Source organism: Triticum dicoccoides, chromosome 6B (genome assembly GCF_002162155.2).
Source record: "Triticum dicoccoides isolate Atlit2015 ecotype Zavitan chromosome 6B, WEW_v2.0, whole genome shotgun sequence".
Classification (NCBI taxonomy): domain Eukaryota; kingdom Viridiplantae; phylum Streptophyta; class Magnoliopsida; order Poales; family Poaceae; genus Triticum; species Triticum dicoccoides.
Window position 1 is genome coordinate 177,030,968 of NC_041391.1, and position 16,247 is coordinate 177,047,214.

A 16,247-nucleotide genomic window follows, 5' to 3' on the forward strand; every position below is an offset into this window, starting at 1 on the left:
TCTGGGATTTGGAAAAATGGGACCTCAAGGCTCTGATAGAAGAATTTGCTAGAGGGAAAATTAACATTGCCAGGTTGAATTATGGCATCATCACATTAGTACCAAAAACTACATATGCCAAACAAATCCAAAAATTTAGACCAATTTGCTTGCTAAATGTTAGCTTCAAAATCATTACAAAAGTGTTGATGAATAGGCTAACATTGTGTGTGTCACCTGTTATTTCCAAAACTCAAACATCATTTATTAAAGGGAGATACATCATGGAAGGGGTGGTGATCTGATACATCTCCATTGTATCTACTTTTCCAAAAACTTTTTCCCTTGTTTGGACTCTAACTTGCATGATTTGAATGGAACTAACCCGGACTGACGCTGTTTTTAGCAGAATTGGCATGGGGTTATTTTTGTGCAGAAATAAAAGTTCTCGGAATGACCTGAAAATCCATGGAGCAACTTTCCAGATCTAATAAAAAAATTTGGCGAAAGAAATAGTGCCAGGGGGCTCACACCCTGTCCACGAGGGTGGGGGCCGCGCCCCTCCCCCTGGGCGCGCCCCCTGCCTCGTGGGCCCCTGGACGTCCATCGACCTCAACTCCAACTCCATATATTTGCTTTCGTGGAGAAAAAAAATCAGAGAAAAAGTTTCATCGCGTTTTACGATACGGAACCGCCGCCAAGCCCTAATCTCTCTCGGGAGGGCTGATCTGGAGTCCGTTCGGGGCTCCGGAGAGGGGGACTCATCGCTGTCGTCATCATCAACCATCCTCCATCACCAATTTCATGATGCTCACTGCCGTGCGTGAGTAATTCCATCGTAGGCTTGCTGGACGGTGATGGGTTGAATGAGATTTACCATGTAATCAAGTTAGTTTTGTTAGGGTTTGATCCCTTGTATCCACTATGTTCTGAGACTGATGTTGCTATGACTTTGCTATGCTTAATGCTTGTCACGAGGGCCCGAGTGCCATGATTTCAGATCTGAACCTATTATGTTTTCATGAATATATGTGAGTTCTTGATCCTATCTTGCAAGTCTATAGTCACCTATTATGTGTTATGATCCGACAACCCCAAAGTGACAATAATCGGGATACTTCTCGGTGATGACTGTAGTTTGAGGAGTTCATGTATTCATTATGTGTTAATGCTTTGGTTCGGTACTCTATTAAAAGGAGGCCTTAATATCCCTTAGTTTCCACTAGGACCCCGCTGCCACGGGAGAGTAGGACAAAAGATGTCATGCAAGTTCTTTTCCATAAGCATGTATGACTATATTCGAAATACATGCCTACATTACATTGATGAACTGGAGCTAGTTCTGTGTCACCCTATGTTATAACTATTACATGAGGAATCGGATCTGACATAATTATCCATCACTGATCCAATGCCTACGAGCTTTTCACATATTGTCTTTGCTTATTTACTTTACCGTTGCTACTGTTACAATTACTACGAAACTACTACTATTACCTTTACCACTGTTATCGTTACTTCCATACTACTTTGCTACTAAATACTTTGCTGCAGATACTAAGTTATCCAGGTGTGGTTGAATTGACAACTCAATTGCTAATACTTGAGAATATTCTTTGGCTCCCCTTGAGTCGAATCAATAAATTTGGGTTGAATACTCTACCCTCAAAAACTGTTGCGATCCCCTATACTTGTCGGTTATCAAGACTATTTTCTGGCGCTGTTGCCGGGGAGCATATCTCTATTCTTTGAGTCACTTGGGATTTATATCTTCTGGTCACTATGAGGAACTTTAAAGATGAAAGAACTAAGATTTTTCCCTCAACTACGAGGGGAGGTAAGGAACTGCCATCTAGCTCTGCACTAGATTCTCCTTCTGTTTTGAGTAAACTTGCAACACCTAAACCTGCTACTGCTATGAATTCTGATATGTCGCATGTTATTGATGATGCCACTTCTGCTATGTTTGATAATTATGATGAAACTACTTCTGTGCCTTATACTACTGTGCCATTAGGTGACTTTCTTGATGAACAACTTGCTAGGGTTAGAGAGAATGAAATTATTGAAGATAGTGATGATGAAGGTTCTCCCCCTAAGTATGAATTGCTTGTTGTTCCTGAGGGTTATGTTATGGACGAAGAAACTACTAGAGACTTTCTTGCTTGCAATGATAGATCTGATCTTAATAAGTTATTAGCTAAACTTAAACAGAAATCTCTAAATGCTAGAATGAAATATGACCCTGCTTTTGCTCCTTCACCTATCTGTGTTACTGATAAGTATTATGAATTCTCTGTCGATCCAGAGATAATTACTTTGGTTGAATCTGATCCTTTTTATGGCAATGAATCTAAAACTGTTGTGGTACATCTTACTAAATTGAATGATATAGCCACCTTTTCACTAATGATGAGAAATCTTGCTACTACTATATCCTTAAGATATTTCCATTCTCATTAAAGGGTGATGCTAAAACTTGGTTTAATTCTCTTGATCCTGGTTGTGGGAGTAGTCCCTGGGATATGATTTATTACTTCTCTGCTAAATATTTCCCTGCTCATAAGAAACAAGCTACCTTGAGGGAAATATATAATTTTGTGCAAATTGAAGAAGAGAGTCTCCCACAAGCTTGGGGGAGGCTTCTCCAATTGCTTAATGCTTTGTCTGACCATCCTCTTAAGAAAAATGAAATACTTGATATCTTTTATAATGGACTAACTGATGCTTCCAAGGACCACTTGGATAGTTGTGCTGGTTGTGTTTTCAGGGAAAGAATTGTCGATCAAGATGAAGTGCTATTGAAGAATTTGTTGACTAATGAAAATAATTGTACTCTTCCTGAGCCAATTCCTGAGCCAATTGAGCCAACTCCTGAGCCTATTCTTAAACCAACTCCGAAGAAGAGGGGTGTTCTATTTCTCAGTCCTGAAAATATGCAAGAGGCAAAGAAATCTATGAAAGAGAAAGGTATTAAAGCTGAAGATGTTAAGAATTTACCTCCTGTTGAAGAAATACATGGTATTAATATACCACCTATTGAAGAAATACATGGTCTTGATAACCCGTCACAGGTAGTAAAGGTAAATTCTCTCTATAGATATGATAATGTTGAAATCCCGTCTCCTAAGTTTCCTAGCCAATGTTTAGATGAATTTGATGACTTTATGGCTAGACAAGAAAATTTCAATGCTTATGTTGGTAGAGAATTAAAGAGTAATTCTTACATGATTGGACGCTTGAGTGATTATATGGCTAGAGTTAAAGGTGAACTTAAACTCATTAGTAAATATGCTTCTATGGTTAACACTCAAGTAGAACAAGTACTTAAAGCTCAAAGTGATTTGCTCGATGAATTAAATAATAAACATGATTTTGCTGTTAGAGTTGCTACTAGAACTGGTAAAATGACTCAGGAACCTTTGTATCCTGAAGGCCACCCTAAGAGAATTGAGCAAGATTCTCAGAGAAATAATTTAGATGCACCTAGTCCTTCTAAAAAGAAGAAAAAGAAAAATGATAGGACTTTGCATGCTTCTAGTGAACCTGTTGTAGACACACCTGAGAATCCCAATGATATTTCTATTTCTGATGCTGAAACACAATCAGGTGATGAACATGAACCTAGTGATAATGTTAATGATAATGTTCATGTTGATGCTAAACCTAGTAATAATAATGATGTAGAGATTGAACCTGATGTTGATCTTGATAACCCGCAATCAAAGAATCAACATTATGATAAGAGAGACTTTGTTTCATAATAAACACGGTAAAGAAAGAGAACCATGGGTTCAGAAACCCATGCCTTTTCCTCCTAAGCCATCCAAGAAAAAGGATGATGAGGATTTTGAGCACTTTGCTGAAATGATTAGACCTATCTTCTTACGTATGCACTTAACTGATATGCTTAAAGTAAACCCTTATGCTAAATATATGAAGGATATCATTACAAATAAAAGAAAGATACCGGAAGCTAAAATTTCCACCATGCTTGCTAATTATACTTTTAAAGGTGGAATACCAAAGAAACTTGGAGATCCAGGGGTACCAACTATACCATGCTCCATTAAAAGAAACTATGTTAAAACTGCTTTATGTGATCTTGGAACCGGTGTTAGTGTTATGCCTCTCTCTTTATATCGTAGACTTGAATTGAATAAGTTGACACTTACTGAAATATCTTTGCAAATGGCTGATAAATCAACTGTTATACCTGTCGGTATTTGTGAGGATGTGCCTGTTGTGGTTGCAAATGTCACTATCTTAATAGACTTTGTTATTCTTGATATTCCCAAGGACGATAGTATGTCGATTATCCTTGGTAGACCCTTTTTGAATACTGCAGGGGCTGTTATTGATTGCAACAAAGGCAATGTCACTTTTCATGTTAATGGTAATGAGCATATGGTACACTTTCCGAGGAAACAACCTCAAGTTCATAGCATCAATTCTATTGGAAAAATTCTAACTATCATTATTGGAGGTTTTGAATTTCCTCTTCCTACCGTCAACAAAAAATATGATATTCTTATTATTGGGGATGTTCAAATCCCCGTTGAGGTAATCTAGTGTTATTCTAAATTTCTCCAGTTCCATGTTATTCGGAATGAGTTTGTTAACAAGACTTGATCAACCTTGTTAGTGGATTCCTTTTGATGACCATGAGATGGATGAAGTTAGAAGGCACAACCTTCTGTACCCTCTTTTTACTTTCTGTTATTTAGAATAAATAAAGCAATAATAGTATTTTCTGTCTGTTTTCTGAATTATGCATGCAATAAAAAAATATTCCGAAAATAAAAGTTCTCCAAATGCCCTGCCAATTTAGTATGATTTTTTTGGAATATTTGAGAATATTTGGCATCGAGAACACAGCAGGGGGAGCTGGCACCTGGCCACGAGGGTCCAGGGCGTGCCCACCCCTACAGGGCGCGCCCCCTGCCTCGTGGGCCCATGGTGGCCCCCCTCCACTTATTCCTGCACCCACACACTCCATCTTCCTCCCAAAAAATCACCATCCAGCTCAAGCACGAGTTCTAGCTCATTTTGCTGCGATTTTCGATCTCCTTGCTCAAAGCTTCATTCACAAAACTGCTTCGGGAGATTGTTCCTTGGTATGTGACTCCTCCAATGGTCCAATTAGTTTTTGTTCTAGTGTTTTATTCATTGCAAATTTTGGCTGCCTAGGTGACCCTGTTCTTGAGCTTGCATGTCAAATTTATGAGGTCCCAAGTAATTCTAATGCATGATATAGGCTCTATGCACTTGTGGGAGTAGTTGCTATCAGTTTTATTGAGTTTGATTCACTTTTATTTTGAGTTATTAAAAATTTCAGAAATTTTCAGAAAATGATGAAGAGATTTTTGAGGGGCTCTTCTAGCCAAGGCTCCAAGGATAAACAAGCTAAGGAGAAAGAAAAGGCCAACTATAATCTTCCTCGCGTGGCAGAAGTACGATCATGTGAATGGCCTTGTGTTGATTTCTTGAGAGCAACCGTGATTTATGATGACTTTTATTCATTAGCTGATAATGTGGGCCTCATCGACTTCCTCCACGACCGGATCGAACAGTATCTCTTACTCACCATTCGTGCAAAACTTCTAATATTATCCTAAAAATTCACCTCCTTCAATAACTTTTCATTTATATGATGAAGCTAGGGAGATGTTATTACGTAATTTTTGCCCAGTTTGCAGAATACCTTTCGAGGGTACCTGAGAGGAACCACGTCGTAAAGATGTGGATGGTTTTATTGATACTATAACTGTAGGGGAATCGAGGAAGGTTTCCGATGCGAGAATTACTAGCATATATTTTCCTATTTTACGCTACTTTGCCATATTTGCTAGTCGATGCTTAATTGGTCGCGGAAACTGTGGAACCTTAGTGTTCCTGATATTATTATTTTGTTCCATGCCTTATTTCGCGATAACTCTTTTAGTATGGGTGCCATTATTGCTAAACGATTAAGCCTGAACCGTACAAAGGGGCCCATCTTTGGAGGTATCTATGCTGCACGCCTTGCCAGACATTTCGAGATACCTATTAGGCATTATGAGAAAGAGGAGACACTGCTGTCCCCTACTTTTCTAGATTATAAGAGAATGGTAGCACATGAGTTTATTGTTAACAATGATGATAATATGCTTCTATATAACCTTGAGATTTAATAAGAAACACAATGTGATTATTATCTTGCCTGCGCCTGATGTCTACTACACAACCTTCTTCTTGTAGACATTGTTGGGCCTGCAAGTGCATATGTTTGTAGGACAGTAGCAAATTTCCCTCAAGTGGATGACCTAAGGTTTATCAATCCATAGGAGGCATAGGATGAAGATGGTCTCTCTTAAACAACCATGCAACCAAATAACAAAGAGTCTCTTGTGTCCCCAACACACCCAGTACAATGGTAAATTGTATAGGTGCACTAGTTCGGCGAAGAGATGAAGATACAAGTGCAAAATAGATAGAAGATATAGGTTTTTGTAATCTGAAATAATAAAAACAGCAAGGTAACAAGTGGTAAAAGTGAGCGTAAACGGTATTGCAATGGTAGGAAACAAGGCCTAGGGTTCATACTTTCACTAGTGCAAGTTCTCTCAACAATAATAACATAGACAGATCATATAACAAGCCCTCAAGATGCAACAAAGAGTCACTCCAAAGCCACTAATAGCGGAGAACAAACATAGAGATTATGGTAGGGTACGAAACCACCACAAAGTTATTCTTTCAGATCAATCTATAAAAGAGTTCGTACTAGAATAACACCTTAAGACACAAATCAACCAAAACCCTAATGTCACCTAGATACTGCATTGTCACCTCAAGTATCCGTGGGCATGATTATATGATATGCATCACACAATCTCAGATTCATCCAACCAACATAAAAGTACTTCAAAGAGTGCCCCAAAGCTACTACCAGAGAGTCAAGAACGTGTGCCAACCCCTATGCATAGGTTCATGGGCGGAACCCGCAAGTTGGTCACCAAAACATACATCAAGAGGCACATGATATCCCATTGTCACCACAGATAAGTACGGCAATACATACATCAAGTGTTCTCATAAAAGACTCAATCCGATAAGATAACTTCAAAGGGGAAACTCAATTCATCACAAGAGAGTAGAGGGGGAGAAACATCATAAGATCCAACTACAATAGCAAAGATCGGGATACATCAAGATCGTGCCACAGAGGGAACACGAGAGAGAGAGAGATCAAACACATAGCTACTGGTACATACCCTCAGCCCCGAGGGTGAACTACTCCCTCCTCGTCATGGATAGCGCCGGGATGATAAAGATGGCCACCGGTGATGGGATCCCCCTCCGGCAGGGCACTGGAACGGGCCACCGAGAGGTTTTTGGTGGCTACAGAGGCTTGCGGCGGCGGAACTCCCGATCTATCTTCTGTTCTGGAAGTTTTATGATACGTAGGTATATATGGGTGCAGGGGGTACGTCTGTGGAGCTACGGGGGCCCCACGAGGCAGGGGGGCGTGCCCTAGGGGGGTGGGCGCGCCCCCCACCCTCGTGAGCACCTCCCGTATCTCCTGACGTGCACTCCAAGTCCATCGGGTGGCTTTCCTTCCAAAAATAACTTCTCTAGTTGATTTCGTTCCGTTTTGACTCCGTCTGATATTCCTTTTCCTCGAAACACTGAAATAGGCATAAAACAGCAAATCTGGGCTAGGCCTCCGGTTAATAGGTTAGTCCCAAAAATAATATAAAAGTGGATAATAAAGCCCAATATTGCCCAAAACAGTATATAATATAGCATGGAGCAATCAAAAATTATAGATACGTTGGAGACGTATCAGGCATCCCCAAGCTTAATTCCTGCTCGTCCTCGGGTAGGTAAATGATAAAAAGAGAATTTTTGATGCGGAGTGCTACTTGGCATAATTTCAATGTAATTCTTCTTACTTGTGGTATGAATATTTAGATCCGAAAGATTCAAGACAAAAGTTCATATTGACATAAAAATAATAATACTTCAAGCATACTAATCAAAGCAATCATGTCTTCTCAAAATAGCATGGCTAAAGAAAGTTCATCCCTACAAAATCATATAGTTAGACTATGCTTCATTTTCATCACACAAAGATGTTCCCAACTTCTATACCCCGAATGACAAGCCAAGCAATTGTTTCATACTTAAATAATCTCAAACTTTTTCAACCTTCACGCAATATATGAGCGTGAGCAATGGATATAGCACTATGGGTGGAATAGAATATGATGATGGGGATTGTGTGGAGAAGACAAAAAAGGAGAAAGTCTCACATTGACGAGGATAATCAACGGACTATGGAGATGGCCATTAATTGATGTCAACATGAGGAGTAGGGATTGCCATGCAACGGATGCACTAGAGCTATGAATGCTCAACAAAAGAAAACTAGTGGGTGTGCATCCAACTTGCTTGTTCATGAAGACCTAGGGCATTTGAGGAAGTCCATCGTAGGAATATACAAGCCAAGTTCTATAATGAAAAATTCCCACTAGTATAAAAAAGAAAACTTATGAGACTCACTATATGAAGAACAAGGTGCTACTTTGAAGCACAAGTGTGGAAAAAGAGATAGTAGCATTGCCCTTTTTATTTATATTTTTTTGGGCCTTCCTTTTTTTCTTTTCTTTTGGCCTTTCTCTTTTTTTTGTTTGGGCAATGCTCTAATAATGATGATCATCACACTTCTATTGATTACAACATAAGGATTACAACTCGAAACTTAGAACAAGATATGACTCTATATGAATGCCTCCGGCGGTGTACCGGGATGGTGCAATGAATCAAGAGTGACATGTATGAAAAATAATGCATGGTGGCTTTGCAACAAATACGATGTCAACTAATGGCAATATGACAAAAGTAATGTATGTCATGAATATGATGATGGAAGTTGCATGGCAATATATCTCAGAATGGCTATGGAAATGCCATGATAGGTAGGTATGGTGGATGTTTTGAGGAAGATATAAGGAGGTTTATGTGTGATAGAGTGTATCATATCACGGGGTTTGGATGCACCGGCGATGTTTGCACCAACTCTCAAGGTGAGAAAGGGCAATAAACGGTACAGAAGAGGCTAGCAAAGGAAGAAAGGTGAGAGTGCATATAATCCATGGACTCAACATTAGTCAAAAGAACTCATATACTTATTGCAAAAATTTAGAAGTCATCAAAAATCAAGTACTACGCGCATTCTCCTAGGGGGATAGATTGGTAGGAAAAGACCATCGCTCGTCCCCTACCACCACTCATAAGGATGCACAAGCCAGGTACACTTCATGTTTCAAATTTGTTACACAACTTTAACCATACGTGCATGCTACATGACTTGCTAACTTCAACACAAGCATTCTTTAAATTCATAATCACCCAACTAGCATGACTTTAATATCACTACCTCCATAACTCAAAATAATTATCAAGTATCAAACTTTTCTTAGTATTCAACACACTCAAAAGAAAGTTTCACACCTTGAACACCAAGTATATTAACATTAAGCAAATTACCATGCTATTAACAACTCTCAAAATAATCTAAGTGAAGCATGAGATATCAATAGTTTCTTTAAAACAAATCCACCACCGTGCTCTAAAAGATATAAGTGAAGTACTAGAGCAAAAATTATCACGCTCAAAAGATATAAGTGAAGCACTATGAGCAATAACAAAAACTACTCCGAAAGATATAAGTGAAGACCAATGAGTAGCTAATTTATGCAACTAAATGAAGGCTCTCTCTCATTTAATAATTTCAGATCTTGATACTTAATTCAAACAGCAAGCAAAGCTAAAAAAACTACATTGCAAGGATAGCACAACTCAAGTGAAGAAGTAAAAACTTAGGCTCAACCGATACTAACCGATAGTTGTTGAAGAAGAAAGGTGGGATGCCTACTGGGGCATCCCCAAGCTTAGATGCTTGAGACTTCTTGAAATATTATCTTGGGGTGCCTTGGGCATCCCCAAGCCTGAACTTTTGTGTCTCCTTAATTCCTCTCATATCATGGTTTCTCTTTTTTATCAAAAGCTTCATTCACAACAAACTCAACAAGAACTCGTGAGATAGGTTAGTATAAACCAATGCAAAACCTTATCATTTTCTACTGTAACAAATCACTAACATTATTATTCAACATTGAATACTAAATGTCTCTGAATATTTAATACTCCTATCCTCAAATAGAATCATTAAACAAGCAAACATATGCAAACAATGCAACCATAACAGCAATCTGTCAAAACAGTACAGTCTGTAAAGAATGCAAGAGTAACAATACTTCCCTGACTCCAAAAATTATGAAATAAAATTCACACTGTAATAAATTTATCAGATCTTAATATTCAAAAAGATTCAACATTATACCATTCTCTTACTTTTCTAGGGAATTTTTTCAACAGCGGCAAACTTTCTGTTTTCAAACAGCAACATGTATGGTAGCAAAATAAGCATGGCAAAGGCTATCCTTGCCTTTTTTATTGAAACTAAAGATGCAAAACATTATTCTAACTAACATAAAGCAAATACTAACAAAATAAAATGACGCTCCAAGCAAAACACATATCATGTGGTGAATAAAAATATAGCTCCAAGTAAAGTTACCGATGAACGAAGACGAAAGGGGGGATGCCTTCCGGGGCATCCCCAAGCTTAGGCTCTTGGTTGTCCTTGAATATTACCTTGGGGTGCCTTAGGAATCCCCAAGCTTATGCTCTTGCCACTCCTTATTCCATAGTCCATCGAATCCTTACCCAAAACTTGAAAACTTAAACCACACAAAACTCAACACAAAACTCGTAAGCTCCGTTAGTATAAGAAAATAAAACCACTACTTAAATACTGTAATGAACTCATTCTAAATTAATATTGGTGTAATATATATCTACTGTATTATAACTTCTCTATGGTTCATACCCTCCGATACTACTCATAGATGCATCAAAATAAGCAAACAACACAATGAAAACAGAATCTGTCAAAAACAGAACAGTCTGTAGTAATATGTATCAAACGTATACTTCTGGAACCCCAAAAATTATGAAATAAATTTCTTGACCTGAGTAATTTGTCTATTAATAATCTTCAAAAAGAATCAACCTAAAATCACTCTCCAGTAAAAAATGGAAGCTATTCTCGTGAGGGCTAAAGTTTCTGTTTTTCACAGCAAGATCACATAAACTTCACCCAAGTCTTCCCAAAGGTTCTACTTGGAACTTTATTGAAACAAAAGCTATAAAACATGATTACTATAGTAGCATAATCATGTGTACACACAAAAACAGTAAGGATAAATATTGGGTTGTCTCCCAACAAGCGCTTTTCTTTAATGCCTTTTTAGCTAGGCATGATGATGACAATGATGCTCACATAAAAGATAAGAATTGAAACATAAAGAGAGCATCATGAAGAATATGACTAGCACATTTAAGCCTAACCAACTTACTATGCATAGGGACTTTGTGAGCAAACAACTTATGGGAACAATAATCAACTAGCATAGGATGGCACAACAAGCATAGCTTCAAAATTTTAAGCACATAGGGAGGAAACTTGACATTATTGCAATTCCTACAAGCATATGTTCCTACCTCATAATAATTTTCAGTAGCATCATGAATGAATTCAACAATATAACCAGCAGCTAAAGCATTCTTTTCATGATCTACAAGCATAGAAAATTTACTACTCTCCACATAAGCAAAATTCTTCTCATTCGGAATAGTGGGAGTATCATAAGAGACTTGAACACTAAAAATTGTTTCCACATTAAAAGAGTAATGTTCAGAAAAAGGGTAATCATAATTATGAAAAGTTTTATAAAGATAATCATCACTACTTTTTATGGCATAAGTTTCATCACAATAATCATCACAAGTAGCAACTTCGTTCTCATCATAATCGATTGAAACCTCTCCCAAGATAGTGGAATCACTAAATAAAGTTGACACTCTTTGAAATCCACTTTCATATTCATCACAATAAAATTAAACATCCTCAAAAATAGTGGGATCACTAATTCCTAAAGTTGACACTCTTCCGAACCCACTTACATCAATATAATCATCATAGGTAGGAGCCATGCTGTCATCATAACAACTTTGCATATCAAAACTTGGGATGCTAAAAATATCATATTCACTAAACGTAGCATCCCCAAGCTTGGGACAAACATTAATTTCAGCAAATATATTCTCAAATATTTCATACTCATCAAACATAGCTTCCCCAAGCTTGGGCTCTTTCATATCATAAGCATAATCACTCTCATCGTTAAAAATATGGATAGCACCAATAGTAAAGCAATTATCATCATCACAATGAGTAATAGGAGCAACATCATTTGGGAGGGATACCTTTCTACCTTTGTTGCTCCTTCTTTTCTTTTTCTTCTTCACATTATGTGTGGGTTCAACCTTCCTCTTTGAGCTCCTTATTGATGAGATTGGTTGAATAGAAAGCTCCTCCTCGTTACCTGATTCATCATGAGAAATAATAGGAGGAGATTGGGAAGTCTCTTCCTTTCATTAGTATTCTCTTCATCTTCTATTTGTTTTCTTTTCTTTATGTAATTGGCAATATAAGGATTTTCAATGCAATTCACCGCACAATACATATAAATTTCCTCTAGATCAAAACCAAGAAGTTTATAACGGGCAAAATCTGGGAGATAGTTGGTTATAAGTTTCATTTCTTCATAGACCATAAGCAAACTAAGTTCATTATAATGTGCAAGGGAAATCAAGTCATCACAATTTTTGGACACGATTAGATCATGAAACAATTTGCATCGGATAGCTAAATGACCACTTTCATTGCAAAGTCCACAAGTACGGCCAAGATAATTTAAATCTTCAACACAAACATCTAGCCTTTCTTGCAACAATTTAGTTTCTAACTACTTATGTCTCTTGCAATATCTATCTTCCCTATTTGGTGTGTACTTGCAAACCCAATGCACTCCACAAAAATTGACATGTTTATAGGAGACATTTTCATCATAACTAGTGCCACTACTAGGGAAAAGCCTAGCAGCAGCGCGGGTTTTAGGCCTATCAGTAGCACGGGTAGGAGCGCTACTGATAAGGCGCTACAGCTAATGCTTAGAAATAGTGCGCCTGGACCCACGCTACTGATAAATTGACTTAGTAGTAGCACTTCTTCAGAACCGCGCTACTGGTAATTAGTGGTAGCGCTTCTCCTTTCTCGCGCTACTACTATTATTTAGTATTTTGTTTCTTTTTTATTTCATGTTGTATTCATACACCTTTACACAAGTTTTCATACAACAGGAATTTAGAGATTGTTTTTACATCATAATGAGTTATTACATCACGGGGGGAAAGAACCGCGGATTAGTTTCAAGTGGATGTCCATCCACTTGAAACTAATCCGCGGTTCTTTCACCCAATGATATAATAATATCATCATCATATCATTAACAACTTATCATCATAATACATCATTGTCATATAACACCTCCTCAAGATCATCGTTTTCATCATTGACATCACATAACACCTCCTCAAGATCATCATTATCAACTCTAACACATTACCACATAATAAACATATTGTACCTCATAGGACCTATTACATTCGATTAAGACCTACTACATTTTCTAAGGTAAAATAGCAAAAAACAAGATAGCCCCTGACTCTCCATTATGGAGAATGGAGATTAGCCTGTCTCCAATTCTTGCCTTTCGCTGAATGTTACTTCCAAGAACCTCCTTGTGAATGTCCATACATTTCTTACATTCTTTGATGAACATGTGTTCACGGGTTTTAGAAATCCGATATGCACAGGTGAGCTCCGTAGATTTACCTGGCAGTATGTTCAGAACTGAGAGGCGACCATGCAGAGACATCAGATGAGGCACACAATCCATCGGGAGTTTCTGTTGAAAAACATAATAATAACTTCGTAGTTAGCAATGATGTACTAGTTTTAGAAGTATGCAAAAGATGCACGGATGTCGTAATAGTAAAAAATCTTACCAGGGTATCTCCAGAGAAGTTACCATGGTTCAACACATGCACTAGTGGCACGTATTCACCATAATTTGGAGGAGTACGATAATAGTTATTGTAATTCTCAAGAAGAGTACAAAATACGATCAGATGATTTTTCTCCTTATACGTTAACTCGGTGCCATCGGTGTAGTGGGTTTTATCTACCATCTTCCGCACAGTCTTTGAAGAATCAAAATAAGCTGTCAATGGAAATAAGCTATCAACTATTTTGAAATAAACACTATAAATTAGTTAATAACTATGTTTGAGAAACTCACATAGCGGTACAACCGGAAGCGTATCAACAAGGACCCAAATGTCCATATTGTCTTGCTCGATGTCAGGATCACCAAGATCCATGGTGACAATCATACCCTCATAAAAACCATACATTTTGCAAAGTGCTTCCCAATTTTGGCAACCAAAATGGGTTACGCTCTGAGCATTGCACATATTTACTTCAAAATCCATATCATGATGGGTCCTTAGGTGTATTTTCTTTGTTTCGAAATTTTCATGGTCTTCAAAACCCATCCTCTCCAAGACATAGCGTCTTGCATGGCATGGGATAAGCTAGTCGAATTGTAAAATATGAAAATTAGATGTTGAAATAGTTGAAGTCATGCTTAATTACGAAAAAAACACTTGTCGTTGTTGCGTACCGTTTCACAATCGAAGGTCTCCTCGAGCTTAATGCTGAAGCGCCGATCTTCGTCCAGCCGAACGAACCTGTCGCACATACCTCGATCGTCGTGGCACCAGCTACATTCCCCCGGGAGACTGTCGTCGTCCGAGTACGACATTTCCTACATTCATAATTCAAAGATTAAACTTATACATATTCTAGCACAATTCATGCCAGAATTCACGAAAAAATCCGGCATGACCTTTGCTAAAAAAGGACATATCGAGCGCCTGAAATTTACCGGAACGGAAATTAATCAACACTCCGGCAAAACATAGGCCACTCGGAGATGTAAATTGAACATGAAGGGCCACTTGGGCAACCACATATCCTATTTGAGGAACAACACAAGATATACAAGGATATTTGGCTGGTCTCACCTCGATGTCGGATGGGGTCGGTGAATGGGACGACGGCGGGGATGTCAGAGGGAGTCGATGACGGGGACGACGGCAGGGATGTCGGAGGGGTCGGTGACGGGGACGACGGTGGTCACCTCAAACCATATAAGTTATCACTAATACATCCCGAATAATTGGTTAAACTAAAAAATAACAACAAATATGACATGTTCAACTAGTTTTATTAATTCAACTAGTTCTTACTAAATATAAACTTACTATAAATAGAAAAAAACCAGTTCTTTCTAAAAATAAAGTAGTTCAACTAGTTATATTAATTATCTTACTAAAAATACATTAGTTCTATTAATTCAACTACTTCAACTAGTTTATTAATTTACTTGCTAAACTAGTTATGAACCCTAAATTAACATCTACTACTACTAAAAATCTAGTACTAACTAAATTAACATCTAGTACTAGCTATGAACCCTAAATTAACATCTACAACTACTAAATCTAGTACTAACTAGTGGCAGGGGGTGGGGCGACGGAGAGGTAGCTAGGGGCGGCGAGGTCGAGGGCGGTGGGAGGAGGGCTGCCGGTGGAGGAGGGAGAGGGCGGCCGCAGGCGGAGGGAGGAGGGCGGCGGAGGAGGAGGGAGGGGCGGCCGCAGGCGGAGGGAGGATGTGCGAGGAGGAGGAAGGAGGGACGGAAGGAGGGGAGTACCTCGGCGGCGGATGGACGAAGGCGGCGGCTGCGGCGACGCACGACGACGGTTATTGGCACGGGGGGCGAGAGTGAAAGTGTTAGTAAGGGCGCCGGTCATGTGCGTGGGGATAAGGTAGGTATAGTTGTAGCGCGTTTGCCGAAACGCGCTACAGATAATCAGAATAGCAGTAGCGCGTTGCACATAAACCGCTACTGCTAAGTGTAACTATACAAAAAATACGTCAATGCAAAAATACATTGGCCATCAATGATCTTTTTGTGTACAATCTGAATTGTCAATATGAGTCCTATCCGGTAGGAACCGGAGAGGACTCATATTGCGGCCACAAATTTACAAATAGAGTTCAGTGAAGACCAACTGGTTGTGGTAGTTTCAGAAATAACATATTTAAGGTGGTAAACACCCTGTTCACGGAGCGAGGTGGGACTAAACTTGTGGGATGATCTTAGCAGTAGCGTTTTTCCCATAAGTGC